An 18,277-nucleotide genomic window follows, 5' to 3' on the forward strand; every position below is an offset into this window, starting at 1 on the left:
GGACTAGTGATCTATGTACTGTGCCACCTAGCTACTTATACCTTTTTTATACCTTTCTAATGCACTAATCACATAATACCAGATTTGATAGTTGGATGTATGATTTTGTCTTATCAAAAAACTGCTTGTTTGTTCTAGTACTTAGCACTGTACTCTATTGTATGTATATGTGTTGAATGAATGGATTAATGGATCAATGAATGAATAGGCTGGTAGCTAGAAATACCTCTGAGGCTCTTGGACTATCATATTCTCATATTTTAAAAACTATTCCTCACATCTTTAAATTCTTTTTCTGGTTCTGGTCTGTTACTACATCAACATTTTCATGTCCTACATTACACATTCTGCATCATTCATCTTCACAACTTGGTCCTTAAGTTGAGGTTTCCCCTTTCATTTTGCACCTTAGATCTGAATATTTTTTATGTAAATGATGCTTTTAATCTTTGAGGGAAAGTCATCTCATAATGATAGTTTCACAAACTTTCTAAATACCAATGGCTATATGAAATTATATCACTATTATTTTATAATAACAATTTGGATTAGCTCAAGTACAAAGACTTAGGTCCAAGTATGATGTCAAAATATACCTTTAATAAGAAATCTGCAGCATCATAGGATTATAGATTTAAAGCTGGAAGGGACTCACCTAGTTCTGCTTCCTTATTTTATAGATGATGATTACTGAATTAATTCTCTGCTAGGTTTTTCCTATGTGCCATGCCCAGAGATATTAATAGCAGTGATACTTTATCATCTGGTTAGGGGTTGGAGTCTCCTGGATAGGTACAGATTCATTGCTGAAACTCTGACCATTTCTTATGAGTCTTTCTAAAATATATTACAGGGGCGGCTAGGTGGCGCAGTGAGTAAGAGCGCCAGCTCCGGAGTTGGGAGGACCCGGGATCGGTTCTGGCCTCAGATACTTAACACCCACACAAAAAAACTGGTCATATAACCTTGGGCAAGTTACTTAATTCCAATTGCTTTTTAAAAATAAATAAATAAAATATATTACACACTTCATTGCCTGAATAAACAATTTATTGAGTAAGTGCAAGCTTTTATTGATTGAATATAGGTTATCACCATGATCATTAGTTAATACATTGTGATGTCTACTTACCTGCAAAGATAGTAATAGTAAATGTGAATTGAATATGGGGGGATACTCTAGAACCTTCTCTTTAAAAATGTCTCAGATGTCAACTTGGTTTGGGGTCTTTACTTCATCCCCCTAAAGCTTGAGTGAAGATTATGAAGTGTCTGACTTCCTTTGTACAAAAATAGTTATTGAATTAAAGGTTATCAGAGTCAAGGGATCAGAGATATAGTGCTAGCAAAAATCTCCACTGGTTTTCTCCCTACCGACGATTCCTTTACTCTCACCATGAGCATCCTTTGACTTGTCACTTGCATGTAAAACAGCTGTGATTTTGGCATCATTAACAGCAGTCTGCATCAGCTTCTGCCCACTCTTCTAATTCACTTTAAACCTACTTAAATCACTGTTCAAAAAGCCTTGATTAAAAATTTTATTCAGATGTAACTAGATACTAGTCCTTTACAAAAGCAGCTCCATAATTGAGTTAGTGAGAGCTGAGGCCATTGCTAGATCTGCTCCAAGAAGGGACCCTGAATACAAGTGACAGTGCTCCCAGCTTCAGTTGGAGAAGCAGAGCAACAGAAGAGAGGGGCTATCTATTTCTAAAAAGATTTCAGCCAGCTGTAAATTACCTTTTTTTCTCTGGGAGAAAACTGGTCACCGTCGCTGTTCTCAAATATGGGATGTGGGAAACATATTCCAAGAGCAGAAAATTAAAAAAACAACAACAACAACAAAGCAGGCCTTTGATTATCTTGAAATAGATGGAGGATTCTCAGTGTGAACACTGACTTCTTAGATATAATATAAGCAAGCCAGAGAGACTTGATGGCAAGTGCTTAAGGCTTCACAGTCATTCATAAACCCTGAAAGTTTTGATCCCATATTGAGCAAAGCAGGGTTATCTACTATACATGAGTCCTGTTCTGATGCCTCCTCATGCCACAGAACCCAGGTGAGCCTGTGTTTGTGGAGACAACTAGCAGAACAGAAGCACCAGCAGATTCACCCAAGCTGCAGAAACTTTGAGTACAGCCCTGAGGTGGGTCATGTGCTAGTTACCTGAGAAGCATCCTAGTTATGCTTGGAAAGGCTGACTACCAGCTGTTGATTTCTTTTTTCCTTTCTGCCACAACAGTTAATGAAGACTATCTACAGAGGCATGGATGGATTGTAATCTAGATCTCAGGAGTACCCGCACCAATGAAATTAGGATTCTTTTGAAGTGTTGAAGGGTAATTTATGATTACGTACTATTTCTGAAAGTAGGTTAGAATCATTGCTCATATTTAGGGAAATTGGAGGAAAGGTGTTAAATTGTACTGAGAGACTCAAGTCTTTAAAACTCTCAGTATATCATCTTTATATTTATATTGACCAACCTTTGGTGACACAGCTAATGTTTGTCAGAGCCTAAAACCAAGTCTTTCTGACTCCTTTATCCCTTGCTCCCCAGCACATTGTAATAAGGCTTAAATGAGGGTTAATTTAATGTTCTTTTGTTGAAGTTAATTTTACAAGTATAGGGGGAAAATTCAGTTAGACTTGAAGGGGAAAATTCAAGGTTGTACACGAAGGATCTTGAACTCCAAGTCCTACCTGATCTTTAGTAAGGACACATGCCTAGGAAGAAGCATTCCCCACCATGCGCTAGGACATTGCCTGAGCAGAGAAGGGCAGCCTCCCAAGCACTGAAGCAGCACAGATGTGCCATGACAACACTTCCAGGATGTGTGATGTGAAAGGAGGAGTAGCCCTTCCCATTCCAAGAACTGGTGTGGGGGCTTTACTCCCAGAGCTGCAAATGCTTCCTTATCAAAAGAAGGTGACTGATGCTCCTATAGACATCACACCAGGACCTCAAAAATCACAACTTCTTGATGCATAACTGTTTGAGAAATTCCTAGCATCAGCAGTCTATTTTTTTTGTAAAATAAATGTTTTGAGATTGAAAATATTGTATAATGTTTGCATCTGGAATAATATACTAATACCTTTCCATGTAGTAGAGTTCACATTCTTAATCATCCTGTCTTGTATAGAGTGAATAAATGAGATATCATTGACATGATGTTACCTTGAAGATGACAAAAATATTACCAAGCTCTAACCTAGCTTCCTCACAGTGAGCTCTAAAATATTCTATTTGTAGAGTAAGTTTGAGTCTCTTAGTTAAGGCTTTGAGCTTTCCACACAAGTATAAAACTCTAACATGCCTAACTTAAAAAAAAAAAAAGTTTTTTCCTTCTTTCTCTACCCATTAGGCGCTACTGAGATGTATAATGCTTAGCATATCCCTTCAGTAGATGTCCCCAGACTGCCTTGCTTTTACTCGTTGATCATTCTTCTCTTTCTTTGATCTTAGCTGTCTCTTTTCTCTGCTGTCACTTCTTAACTCTTCTCAAATCTGTTCCTTACCCCCCCTTTTACTTGCTTCTATTCACTACTTCTGCATTGATGCTTTTTCCCTGAACCATGATCATCTCTTCATTTTTTCTGCCATTTTTCCCATTTTTTCAGTACCAATGACAGCAGTCTTTCTCTGAAGAGCATCACTAAACAGTGAGAACATTCCTTTGCACTCTCTCAGTGAACCAGCTAACCTCATCGAATCTTCAACTCTTCTTCGCTAATTTATTGGTTTCAGACAAGGTTTTTTTCCCCTAGTTACATTCAAATATGGCTCCTTCTAATGCTGATTTGCCCAGATCAAGGCCTAGTCTAAGATAATTTTCTACTACAGAACATGAGAGAAATCTGTACTTACCCTGATATTTTCATACCTTAAAGGAGTTTGGGGGCAGATTTCAAGGGGTCAGTCAGTCAGTAATTATTTATTAAGTACTTGCTATGTGCCAGGCACTTTGCTAGGTGTGGAGAACACAAAGAAAATTTTTTAAAAATCCCTGTTCTCAGGTTGCTCACAATCTAATGGGGGAGATAATATGTAAATAAACATAAAAATAACATACACATATATACATATATGTGATCACTAGGAAATCATCAACATAGAGGAAAGCATTAGAATTAAGAGAGAGTGGGGGAAAGAATGGAATTTTATCTGGGACTTGAAGGAAATGAGGGAAGTCGAGGAGGAGATGAGGAGGGCAGAACATTTCAGGCTTGGGGAACAGCCAGTGAAAATGCCTAGAGTCTGGGAAGCCAGGAGGCCAGAGTCACTGGATCAAAGAGTATGTGGAAGGCAAAAGAGTGAAAAGTTAGGTAAGGATTTAGTTATGAATTACTCTGAACAAGAGAGAATTTTGTATTTGATCATGAAGGTGATAGGGAGCCACTGGAGTTAATGGGTACAGACTGACATGTTTGGATCCCTGCTTTAGGAAAGTCACTGGTGACAGGAGGATGGACTGGAGTAGAAGGAGACTGGCACACCAGAGAGCAGGCTATTGCCTTAGTCTAGATATGAGATTATAAGGGCCTGTATCAGGGTTTCAGAGGAAAGGAGGAAGGGGTATGTTCAAGAGATGTTGCACAAATGAAATTAACAGGCCTTTGCAACAAATTGGATATGGGGGATGAGATATAGTGAGTCAAGGACAATGCTTAGGTGGTGAACCTGGGGCACTGGGAGATTAGTGGTAACCTCTATAGTAATAAAGAAGTTTGGAAGGGAGGAGGGTTTAGGGGTTTTATTTATTTCAGCATGGGACATACTGAGTTTGAGATGTCTACAGGACATCTAGTTTGAAGTGTCTAATAGGCAGTTTGGAGATGGGAGACTAGAGATTAGGCCTAGTAAATTGAATCATCAGCATAGGAGCAGATGAGATCACCAAGTGAAGTAGTGTAGAGAGAGAAGAGAAGAGAAGAGGGCCTAAGACAAAGAGCCCTATGGAACACCCACAATTAGTAAGCACAATCTGGATGAAGATCCAACAAAGGAGAGGAAGGAGTAGTTGGATAGGTAAGAGAACCAGGTAAGAGAAGTGTCATAGAAAGCTAGAGGGAAGAGAGTATTGAGGAGAAAAGAAAGGCTAGTTAAGTGTCAGTGGTTGCAGAGAGATCAAGAAGGATGAAGGTTAAGAAAAGGTCGTTGGATTTGGAAATTAAGAGATAATTGGTAACTTGGGAGAGAGCAGATTTGGTTGAATGACGAGGTTGGAAACCAGATTATAGAGAGTTAAGAAGAGGGAGAGGAAGTTGGGGTCTCTACTATGAACTACCTTCCCAAGGAGTTTAGCCACAAAAGCAGAAGAGATATGGGATGATAAGTAGCAGGGATGGAAGGATCGAGTGAGGGCCTTCTTGAGAATGTGGTGACATGGACATTTTTGTAGGCAGTAGGGAAGGAGCCAGTAGAAAAGAAAATATCAAAGATAAATAAGATAGTGTGGATTATAGAGGAGACAGTTTATTGGAGCAGAAAAGAAAGAATGGGATCACTTATGAAGCTAAAGGGGTTTGCCTTGGCAATGAGAAGCGCCACCTCTTTGTGGGAGAAAGTGCTGAAGTCAGAGATAGTGACAAAAGGGGTGACTGATATGAAATGAGGAGGGAAGAAGAGAGAACTCTTAGCAAATTACCTCAGCTTTTTCAATAAAATATGAGGCAAGATTTTTAGCGAAAAAAATGGGGAGAGGAGAAGCCATGGGAACTTTGAAGAGAGATTAAAAGGTTTCAAAGAGCTACTGTAGTGAGTGGGATAGTAATTTGAATAGGGAGGTACAGAAGGATTGCCTAGCAACATTGAAGGCCTAGTTGAGGTTATGTGACAAATTTGTAATGCACCCAACCAGAATAGTTGTGTGATTTTCTCCACCTTTGTTCAGCAGCACATGTATAAATGAAGGCAGAGGATAATGGAAGGTTGATTGTTGGAAGGGTAAAATTAGCAATAAGATAAAAGGTCAAGAGATTAGAGAAGTGAATAGTGTAGAGTTGACTGATTCACTAAAGGGTGAAGATGAGGAAAGTAGGAGAGTGTAGTTAGTGGAGGAGTGAGGGACTGGGAGAGCACTGTGCAGTCAAGAGTTTGGAGGTCTTGTGGTTGAAGAGCAGGGTTTAGTTTCAGAAAATGGAGAAAGAAGTGGAAAGACAATTCATGAACATAGAGGTGGTGCATTTGTGGGTCATTGCAAAACCATCCTTTTATGTAACTGAGGTGGGGTGGAGGAATGTCAAGGAAAAAAACAAGTAAATTGAGGAACTGGGAGGTCAGGATGTTTGAGGAAATATCAATATGTACATTGAAGGCTCTTGAATGAGGGAAGAAGTTGAGGAGGAGAGAGATTGTGAGCCAGGTATTGAGCTAACTAAGGAAAAAAGGAGAGTATTATAGAGGTATATAGTTAACAGATGTCAGGATTTTGGTTGGGTGGTAGATATAGATTGCATAGACCTCAAAGGAAAACAGGTTGCTTACTTCTCTTCCTTCTTGGACATTTATTATCATTTGGTCTTTATTTGGGATTCTGAAAGAAGTCAACGGATAGATTTCAAGGGTTCCATGAACTTGGATGGGAGAAAAATACATATTTATTTTCATTGATTTTTTAACTGAAATTTAGCATTTCTTTCAATTATGAGTGTAAGTAACAAACCTTTTAAGAAGGAGTCCATCACACAAGAAAGAATTAAACTATTGCTGTATAGAAATATTTGTAAGCCTTGGAGAGGATAATGAGACCAAGGTAAGATACAAGAAGGCTTTTCCAAGTTGTAGTTGTTTGAACACTATTATCCTGGGATGTAGAAAGATTAACCTTAAAGGCTTTGGAAAGAAAAAGAATATTGGTGAAGTATATATGTACAACATTTGATAGATAGAATTTCAAATTTGGAATTAGTAATATTCCAAATTGACCATAAGACTATTGTTTCATTAAAATTATTTTTCATTTCACTGAAACAAGCTGATATTCCCAAATTTCCTGGAAACATACTTAGCTGACACATTTTAAATAACTGGAAAGTATGAAACACAATTTTCTCTTTATAGATTTCCTAAAATATCTCTTGTGAGCAATTTCTTGTTGTCTTGCAGGAGGAGGTAGGACATTGGTTGCCATGGTGACTGCTTCATTTTTTTTTTTTCACCACTAGTCAATATAGCAGGGAACCCTTAGGCAATTGGCTCTCTGCTTTCTATAGTGAAGACTCAATTCAGAGTTGGGTTTTTATTATATGTTCAAGGTGGCAATGCCATGGTCATTATTTCACTCAAAATACCTTTAGGCCAAAGGAACCTTTTATAGGAGTAGAAATAAAAGGAGCTTCGAAGATGATCTGCTTTCCTATATATATTTTTTAGATTCATAGAGAAATAAAAAAAAATGAACAAAACAGATAAAAATAGGGCTAAAGAGCCTTTTCTTTTATGATTTATACAACAAAATGGAAATAACTTGAGTATTTACTACATGGAAGACAACACATATAAGCTATTCAGTTTTCCCATTAATGGGACTTTTGGTTCAGGTGACTTGTCTAGTACTTGGAAGGTACAGATTGAGACACACAAAACAGAAAATATACTACCCAAGAACCCAAGTATATGACAGGTTCTCTAAATAAACATTTAGACTAGCTATTTGCTATCTCTCACATAAACCTAAATTAAGAATTAGACCATTACTAATTTGATACTCATGTCTCACATTCAAATACTCTGAACATCTTGACTGTCCTTATTTCCCTAGGCCATTAGTGTGATGGGTGGCTGGGATATGGAAGAGGACCTTGGTGAACCCCAGGGAACCAGAATTCCTTACTGCCTGCCTCTATTTAGCTGACCTCTGGCCCTCATCTTGTTTTTAAAGACTAGCCAGCCATTCCAGCTGCCCAGAGGGAGACCTGTCCATTAGGCAGGAGCTGCACCTGATAAAGAATGCTACCAAGTATTCATACAGACTTTACAATGGCCTCTTCATGAAGCACTGTGTGAGGATGATCTCACAGGATCTCGAGTGCTGGAAAGGACCTCAGAGGCTATTTAACCAAATTTATACCTGAACAAGAATACCTTCTGTAGTATTTCTAACAAGCAGTCCTAACACTCTTTAAAACCCCTGGTGCGTGAGAATGTCATCACCTCCTGAGGAAGCCCATTGCACTTTAATATAGCTCTAATTGTTGAAATATCTTTCCTTCTTCCAAGCCCAGATCTTAATTTTCTGAGTGTTTTGCTCATTGTTTGTAGTTTTGTTCACTGAAGCCAAATAGGGTAAGTCTGTATGCCAGGGCTTCTAGTGCTTGAAATCATCTCTCACATGTTTCCTCCATGTCCCCTAGCCCACAGCATTGAGCCTAAGTCTTCTTTAATCCAGGCGAAACAGCTCTAGTTCCTTCAGCCTATCACCATTTGGCATTCTTCTTCAATGTCATTTTTGTGCTACTCGTATTTCTCTAGATACTTCACTTACCCATATCTTTCCTAAAATTTTGTATACTCAGAACTGAAGACAATATACCAGATGTCATCTGACCAGGGTAAAGTCTGTCACCTCCCTCATCTTGGCCAGCATGCTTCTCAATATAGCCTAGGGTCGCATTAGCATTTTAACCTACCAAATCACATTGCTAATTCAATCAGCTTGCAATTCTCTAACACCCTAGATCATTTCTGGATGAAATTCTACATTATAGCCCCTCTCCAAGCTTGTATTTGTGAAGTCTTGAACCTAAGGGCAAGATTGTATATTAATCCATTAATCCCTATGACTTTTCATCATATTGGATTCTACCCAATGCTCTAGCCTGTTGAGACCGTCTTGGGTGCTGACTCTGTTATCTAAACTGTCAGTGATTCATTTGAACCTTGTGCAATATATCTCACTTTCATATTTGTATTTCCCACTTCCTGACACATAGTAGGGTGTTTAGTAAAAGCATATTGATGGATTGCCCATTGGTGAAAAAGTTAAACAGCATAGGACTAACAACAGAGCCTTGGTATTCTCTCCTAGAAATCTCCCTTCAGGTTGACATCTAGCCATAAATTGTTCACTATACTTTGGATCTAATCATTCAGCTAGTTCTGAATCTGCCTAACTATTGCCATTCTGCCTGCATTTCTCCAGCTTATCTTCAAATATAGGTTGAAGGACACTGTCAAACACTTTGCTGAAATCTAGTTTAAAAATATTTATGGCATGCCCTTGATATACCAGCCTATTAACTTTGTCCAGAAAGGAAGGAGTTTAGTCTAACATGACCTATTCTTATTGAACCTATGCTTGCTCTTTGTAATCACTATTTCTCTTTCTTTCTAGATGTTTACTAACCATACTTTTAATAAAGCAGCTCTTGAATGTGGCTCAGGGACATCTATTGGTCCTAGAGATCATTTCAAGGGCTCTGTGATGGCAAAACTATTTCCATAATGCTACTAGGACTTAAATTTCTAATATGGCAAACATAAATATGTATATATATATGTATGTATGTGTGTTATAAAACATAAACAAAAGCTCTTTGAAGAATCTTCAATAATTCTTAGAAGTGTAGAAGGATCATGAAAACAAAATGTTTGAGAATTGCTTCTTTAATAGTATACTATAGATTTCCCCCCAAAATCAAAGTCAAACTCATTGGTCCATAATTTATAGACTTCATTCTCTTCACTTTTTTTAAAATCTCAGAAACATTTTATTTTTCCAGCTTTAAGGCATATTTTCCATTCTTTACAATCTTATTTCCTTTCTTTAAATTAGTTTTTCAAACTTTTGAGTTTAATGTAATATGAGAGACCCATCCCATGATACTCAGGTTTAGGAGAAAACTACATTAACAGGACAGTCACCCTGGGCCTCAGATTGGTCTTTCAGTTTCTTAGTTTTTTTTTTTAATCATCTTTTCATTTAAATTGTTGTAGTCATTGTGTATGTTGTTCTCTTGGTTTTGCTTATTTAATTTTGCATTAGTTCATTCAGATCTTCCAGTGTTTCTCTGTATTTCTCACATTTGTTATTTCTGACTCCATAATAATTTTCCATTACATTCGTATACCACATTTTGTTTAGCCATTCCCTAGTTGATGAAGACCCATTTTCTTTCTTATTTTTTTTTTACTAGTTCAGGAAGTGCTGCTATGAATATTTTGGCAGGTGGTGGATCTTTGTTTTCATCTTTGGTCACTTTAGACTTTATTGTATGCCCTGTAATAGGATCACTAGGGTAACTAGGTGACAAAGGAGATAGAGTACTGGGTCTGAAGTGAGGAAGACTTCATCTTCCTGAGTTCAAATCTGGCCTCAGATACTTACTAACAGTGTGACCCTGGGCAAGTCACTTAATAATATTTACCTCAGTTTTCTCACCTGTAAAATGAGCTGGAGAAGGAAATGTCAAACCACTCCAGTATCTGTGCCAAGAAAACCCCAAACAGGGTCACAAAGAGTTGGATGCAACTGAAACAACTGAACACCAAACAACAACACCAACAACATCAGTGGGCCAATGGGTATGAAAAATTTAGCTGTTCTACTTATATTAGCCCAAATGATTTTGTGGAACAATTGGACTAATTCACAACCCCACCAACAGTGTATTAATATTACACAGATCCTTTAAATACTTGAGGTTATCTCACTTATTCTCCCCCTCCCCTACAAGTCTTCTCTGTTCTGGGCTATCCATCCCGACTTCCTTCTTTTAGTCCTCATGCATCAAGTTCTTCAGTGTTCTCATCATCTTGGTTGCCTTCTTTTGAAGATGTTTTAGTCGGTCTTTCCTAAATTGTGGTGTCCAGAACTGAAGACAATATGCTCATTTGGACTGACTGGGTCAGAGTTTGATGGAACTATTTATATACACTGTGTCTCTTAGCACCATGTGGCATTAGCTTTTTTTTTTTTCACTTCCCTGACATATTGTTCACCTATGTTGAACATGCAGTTCACCAAAACCTACCATTCTTTTTCACAAGAAATGTTGATCTGCTACATTTCCTAATCCAGGTTGTGTTTTTAAAAATAAAATCCAAATGTGGACCTTTATATTTATCCCTATTAAACTTTCTTCCCAATTCAGCCCATTATTTCATAACCATATTTTGGGTGTCCTGAATTTCGTGTCACCTACACATTGTATACGCATCCCCCTTATGCCTTTATCCAAATCATTGCTAAGCACTACAAGGCCAAGTCACACCTTACTAAAAAGATCCACCTCATTTCATCTTGCCACTATTCTCTTGATACCTCCCTAGATTTTAAGCTCCATAACTCCACATGAGGAAGAAGACAATTCATTTAGCAGTTTCTAGCTGTTGTTTTTCCTTCGTTACAAGGTAAAGCACGCTGGGGGAGAATGAGTATATTTGGAAATGATTATGATGTAAAACAAGACAAAATCAATAAAACTTAAAAATAAATCAACTTAGAATCATACAAAAACACTAGGACCCAAGATAAAATCCATTTATCTAGTGAAATCTACAGGACTCATTTCTCCTTGCTGCAGCTTCCTAGATTCTTAGAAGCTCCCTGAGCAACCCACTTGGGAAAGGTAGACTTAATTTATTTAGCAGACAGAAGCAAACAAAACACTAGGACATAAGACAAACAATCTAATGAAATCTACCTGCCTTATTTCTTCTTGCTGATGCTCTCCAGATAGTTCTCTCCAGTTTAACAAGTGTTTCTTAATCCATATCCCTACATATTAGGTTTTCATTTTAACAGTGCTTTATAGATGTGAGAAATTGAAGTTGATATAAACCATACTACCCAAGGACATTTGGGAAATAGATTTGGTGGGAGGTGAGAGAAGGGGTGGCAATATGATAGTCTTCAGATGTTTGAAAAATGGTTCTGTAAAATAGGGATTATATTTGTTCTGCTTGGCTCCAGTGGGCAGAAGTTATAGGTAGACAGATTTTATATCAACTTAAGAAAAACTTCCTATTATATCTGGCCCAAAATAGTCTGGCTTGGGAGTTAATTAGCTCTTTGTTTCTAGAGATGTTTAAGTAGAGAGTGGATGTTTACTAATGGGAGATTTGGCAGATGAAATTCATGATTTCAGTTGGAGTTGGATGACATCTAAGGTCTATTCTTTAAAAAAAATTGTATTTTATTTTTCCCAATTACACATAAAAACAATTTTTACATTTGTTTAAAAAAAATTAGTTTCAAATTCCCTCCTTTCCCTCCCCCATTATTGAAAGGGCAAGCAATTTTGTATAGATTATACATGTGCAGTTATGCAAAACATATTTCCATATTAGCCATGTTGTGAAAGAAAACATAAACCAAAAGAAAAAAAACCAAGAAAAGTTTTTTAAAGTATACTTCAATCTGCATTCAGACTATTACTTCTTTTCCTGGATGAAGGTAGATAGCATTTTTCATCATAAGTTATTTAAAATTGTCTTGGATCATTGTATTGCTGAGAATAGGTAAATCATTCACAGCTGATCATCTTATATTATTGCTGTTATTTTGTACACTCTTGTCCTAGTTCTGCTCACTTCACTCAGCATCAGTTCATGTAAGTCTTCCCAGGTTTTTCTGAAATCATCCTGCTCATCATTTCTTATAGCACAATAGCATTCCATCACAATCCTATACCACAAGTTATTCAACCATTCCCTAATTGATGGACATTCCCCCCAAATTTCCAATTCTTTGTCACCACTAAAAGACCTGCTATAAATATTTTTATAATATAGGTCTTTTTCTTTTTTCTTTGATCTCTCTGGGGTACAGACCTTGTGGTATTGCTGGGTCAAAGAGTATATACATCATTTTATAGCCCTTTGGTCATAGTTCCAAATTGCTCTACAGAATGGTTGTCGGTTCACATTTACATATTAGTGTCCCTATTCTCCCACATCCCTTCCAACATTTGTCATTTCCCTTTTCTGTTATGTTAGCCAATCTGATAGGTACAAGGTGGTACCTCAGAGTTCTTTTAATTTGCATTTTTCTAATCAATAGGGATTTAAAATATTTTTTCATATGAGTATAGGTAACTTTGATTTCATCTTCTGAAAATTTCCTGTTTATATCCTTTGATCATTTATCAATTGAGGAATGACTTGTTTTTTTTATTTTTATAAATTTGACTGTTCTCTATATATTTAAGAAATGAAGCCTCTATAAGAGACACTGTAAGAATTTATTTTTTTACCTTTTCTACCTTCCTTCTAATATTGGTTGCATTGATTTTAGTTATTTTATTTTTGCAAAAACATTTTAATTTAATATAATCAAAATTATCCATTTTCTATCTCATAATGCTCTCTGTTGCTTGTTTGGTTATAAATTCTTCCCTTATTCATAGATCTGACAGGTAAACTATTCCATACTCCCTGAATTTGCTTATTGCGTCACCCTTTGTGTCTAAATCATGTACCCAGTTTGACAAAGGTCTATTATAACTATAAGACTCTAGACTTTTATTATTCTAAATCTCTAGTTCTGTTAGGAGTATTTTTCACATGGAAAACAAAACTGAGCACTCAAAGAAACCTCACACTTCTCATTTGAAGATAACTAGGGGAAGTGTCTATAAAAACAATACTATATACATTCTGGAAAAGCCTGACTCTTCACACAAGATGTGCAGTTGAACTGACCATCAGAACATGGTAGTGTTGAACAAGCAGGCACCGATGGGGAAATGGGAAGGTGATAGAGTCATACATTTGGGGCAGGTGATGAGTAAGTTAATATTCTTCATGGAGGCAAAAATCTCTGTAGTAAGGGGCAAATAAAGGCCAATGAGAAGCAAGCAGCCCTTTGATTAGGCTGCTTTTCTCTGCAGAATGGATTATTCATGAATTGAGCTGGTGTGTTTCAGAGTTCTTTAGGGTCATGAGAACTAGGGAACTCTCCTGCTGAGTTGGGATCCTGCCCTATTTGTGGGAGTTGCTGGAGAATTCCTTTGAATTTGCAAATTTGGGTTTAGGTCTGGAGAGCAGAGTTTTGTTGGTGTTACAGGGAGGTGAGGGGTCCTTTCCAAAGACATCCAGTAGTAACTAGGAAGAAACTGGAGAGCTCATTAGAAGAGGAAATTGATATAAGGAAACTTGGCTCCAGACAGGCCAAGTCAGCTTTTGCTTGGAAGAATGTCTTTAATGTATCCCTTATTATTACTTCTTGCATATAACAACAGTTAAGGAAGAATTAAGAACCCTCATGTCCTAAAGCCAAGGGTTCTTAGCCTTTTTTTATGTCAAGGACCTTTTTGGCAGTCCGTAGTGAAGCCTATGGATCCCTTCTCAGAATGATGTTTTTGAAAGCATAAAGTAAAATGCATAGGACTACAAAGGAAACCACTTACACTGAAATAAAATTATTAATTTTTTCCAATTTATTTATTTATTTTTAGTTTTCAACATTCATTTCCACAAGATTTTGAGTTACAGATTTTTCTCCCCATCTTTCCCCTACCCCCACCCCAAAATAGCAAGCCTACTGAATGAATACTCCTTCCCCCAGTCTGTTCTCTCTTATATCCTCTCCTATCCCCCCCTAACTTTCTAGTAGGGCAAGATGGATTTCTGTACCCCAGTGCCTATATATCTTAAAAAGATTAATTTTTTAAAGAAAAAACAAGTCCACAGAAACCAAGTTAAGATTTCTTTACTAGTGGCGGCTAGGTGGCACAGTGAATAGAGCACCGGCCCTGGAGTTAGGAAGACCTGAGTTCAAATCCGGCCTCAGACACTTAACACAAAAACTAGTCATGTGACCTTGGGCATGTCGCTTAACCCCAATTGCCCTCCAAAAAAGCAACAACAACAACAAAAAGATTTCTATAAAGGCAAGTATCAAGGACTGTTTTATTTGTTTACCTTTCTTTAAATCCTTAGCACTGTGCCTGACATAGTAGGCTCTTAATGAATGTCTGTTGACTTTACTTGCAGCATGCTTTCAGTTCTAAGAGTGAATAGAAAATTTGAGGTTCTCATAATATGTTGGCAAACATTATATGAAGAAAATAGATGGAGAGAAAAATAGGGAGAAAAGGGAAGTAGAGGGAGGAAGGAAGACAGAGACAGAAAAAGAGAGAGAATGGCATGATATAGAATAGATAATGTAATTCATTTTATTTTAGCAAAATGAAGTGGCTATCCAGTGATAATGTGCTTCCAAAGAAAGAAGCCACCCACAAAATTCTTTACATAAAGACTTAGTCCTAACATCTTGAAATCTAGGTTAAAATCAAAATATGAATCCCAGGCTCAGATACTTAGCACCCACCCAGAAACACCTGGCCGTGTAACCTTGAGCAAGTTACTTAACCCCAATTGTTTAGGGGCGGCCAGGTGGCTCAGCGAGTAAGAGCACCGGCTCCAGTGTTGGGACGACCTGGAGATTGAATCCCGGGCTCAGACACTCAGCACCACACCCAGAAATAACTGGCTGTGTAACCTTGAGCAAGTTACTTAACCTCGATTGCTTAAAAAAAAATTTTTTTCAAAATATGACTCAGAGATGGCTAGCCAACAGGGATAATCATAAGAAATATCATCAGTTTTACCACCAAAGTGGGTTGAATAATCATAAGAAATATCATCAGTTTCACCACCAAAGTGGGTTGAAATGTCTTTGGTTCTGTTTCATCCCTTCATGTATTTGCAGTAGAACTGTGGGAAAATGAAAGTACCACAGCTGTAGCTGAGGATGGCTAGTATTTAATAATGATAAATAGTCCCTTCTTAAAAACTGTCATCTGCTCAATGTGAAGGATTTTTCTATTCAGACTATCCTAGAAGAGATGCTATTTTCCACTTCCTAAGTAATGCAGTAGTGACTGGTTCTGTGTGACTCCTATAACCTCACAGATATTCTTCCTTTTTCTTCATGAAATAGGATTGGCTTATTAGACCCATAGTTGACCTGACTGTATAGGGCCTTCCAAGTATAGATGCCCTGTCTTCCTGTACCCTTGAACCCCTGTCCATCCCCACCACCACCCCCAAAAATAGTTGCAATATTCTTCATTTGTGCAGTAATAAGTATTTGCTAGTGCCATTTACCATTTAAGGAAAATACCACAATTTATATTTATTTCCTATTCAGAGAGTAGCAGTCAAGCAGGGCCATAGTGAATGAATAATTAGAAGGCCTTAGTATGAGAAACAGATTTATTCTCTCATCCTAAGTTCAATCCAATACCTTTATAAAAGATAGCTAACATTGGCCTCATCTACCCCATGGACACCACTGTTTGTAGCCTTGGAACTTTTGACTGATTCACTGTTTCAGATTGTATTTTAAGTATGACACTAACCTTGGGGTAATAGAACAATTAGTGAGGAGATAAAAATTTTTTCCTGTGAAAAATAAAAATAGTCTTGAATTGCTTTGATTCTTAGTAAATCACTAAAGCTTAGCTTTATTCTTGTGAAAGAGGAAATTTAATATTGGAAGGCCTGAACGAACAGTTACTGTGGTCATCATGCTGCTTCAAGTGAAACTGTGGAGTGAAAGAGGCATGATATAGAACAGATAATGTAATTCTTCTTAACTTTGCCAAAATTAATTATGTGTCCAGTGATAAAGTGCTTTCTTAGAAGCCAACTACAAAATTCTTTACATAAAGACTTAGTCTCTACAACACATTTTTAGGGCAGCTCAGTGGCATAGCAGGGCCTGGAGTCAAGACAACTCATCTTCCTGAGTTCAGATGTGGCCTTAGATACTTAATAGCTGAGTGACCTTGGACAAGTCACTTAATGCTGTGTGCCTCATCTGTAAAATGAGCTAGAGAAGGAAATGGCAAACCATTCTAGTATCACTGCCAAGAAAACCCTAAATGGGGTAAAAAAGAGTCAGACATCACTGAACAACAACACAACACATTTAGAGTTTTGAGAGTTTGCAACATTGGTTCAATGAAATCTCAAGCATAAGTATGTTTACCTTTAACAGAAACTCACCGACCACTCAGGTGGCATAGTAGATCACTGGCCTGAGAAGAAAGAAACTAGGGTTCTAGTTCCAGTTGCTACAATTTCTTGTCTTAATGTGTGATGATGATGATCATAACAAAAGGTTGGTGGTGGTAGTTTATATAGTACTTTAAGATTTGTGAAACTTTTTACAGCTGTCTCCTTCTGTCCTCACGAAGGGAGATAGATGCTATTCTTATCCCCATTTTCCAGACGAGGAAATGACAGCTACAGGGTAAGAAGCATCTTACCAAGAGTTACACAATTAGTAGTGTTCTGTGTTTGGCTTTGAATTCAGCTTTTGACCTACTGCATCACATAACTGCCCTCCGAAGTAAATCCTATATTAATTTTATGTGAACAAATTAGTAAAGCAAAGTCAGCATACATATAAGATCACTTTCCCTCCTAACCCAGTTTTCCATACATCTAAAAGGCGATCTTTATTACTTGAAATTATGACCAAATATGCTCATTTATATGCTATATACCTGCAAATGGCTTGATAAAAGCCTTTATTTAAACAGTGGAATTAGCATATTTATTTTATTTAACTTCAACTTTAAGCTCATATTGTTTTTAATATTGGATTTAATAAGAAATTTAGTTTCTCTTGTTCTGCACCATTTAATTGTTCTTTCAAATTTTGTATCATATGTATTCCCATCAGTGATTGACACTTTCTGAAATCTATTCTGAGATAGACATGTCAAAACATGTAGCAGCATCGTGAGAGAAACAGATCATTGTCACATATCAAATTTTCTCACAAATTATTCCAGGCTAATTCCAGGTGAATGCATGGGTACAAGCTTACCCAGATGCTTCAGGACTTGTCTGCAGTGTGGTTATGGGTTAAGTGTTTCTATAGGGGACCTGGAGATTACTTAGACTTTTCAACCTGTCCTGGAATTCTATTCACCCTGGAGTTCATTTAGTTGTTCAGTTGTTCTTGGTGTGCATTGGACTCAGAATTACCTAGGGCCATCACAGAATCAAAACTTTCCATATTGGGAATGTGGGTGAATGACTGTTCACTTTACTCACTTTTTCCCCACATGGAAATTCTACCATCTTCCATTCCTTCCTTCTTCAGTCTCTTCTTACCATATTCCATTGAATCAGCAGGAAGGAAGCTATGAATGAATGCATCCCATTTTGGCAGACGAATATGGAAAAATAAAAGTGACTGACAATTATCAGCCCTGTTAACTTTGCTTTTTGAGATCTGTGAAATAATCTAGTGATTTCTCTGGCATTATAGGAGAAATGTCAGAAAAATAAAGAATGATTCCTGA

General features: G+C 37.3%; 1 protein-coding gene across 10 annotated transcripts in view; it reads left to right on the forward strand.

Annotated features, from left to right (window-relative positions):
• Positions 1–18,277, forward strand: part of CTBP1 (C-terminal binding protein 1) — a 473,381-nt gene that overhangs the window by 269,114 nt on the left and 185,990 nt on the right. The gene's annotated exons all lie outside the window — the stretch shown is intronic.

This window comes from Petaurus breviceps, unplaced genomic scaffold, assembly GCF_028583685.1.
Source record: "Petaurus breviceps papuanus isolate PSGF00001 unplaced genomic scaffold, PetGlider_PUasm1.0 140, whole genome shotgun sequence".
Lineage (NCBI taxonomy): Eukaryota > Metazoa > Chordata > Mammalia > Diprotodontia > Petauridae > Petaurus > Petaurus breviceps.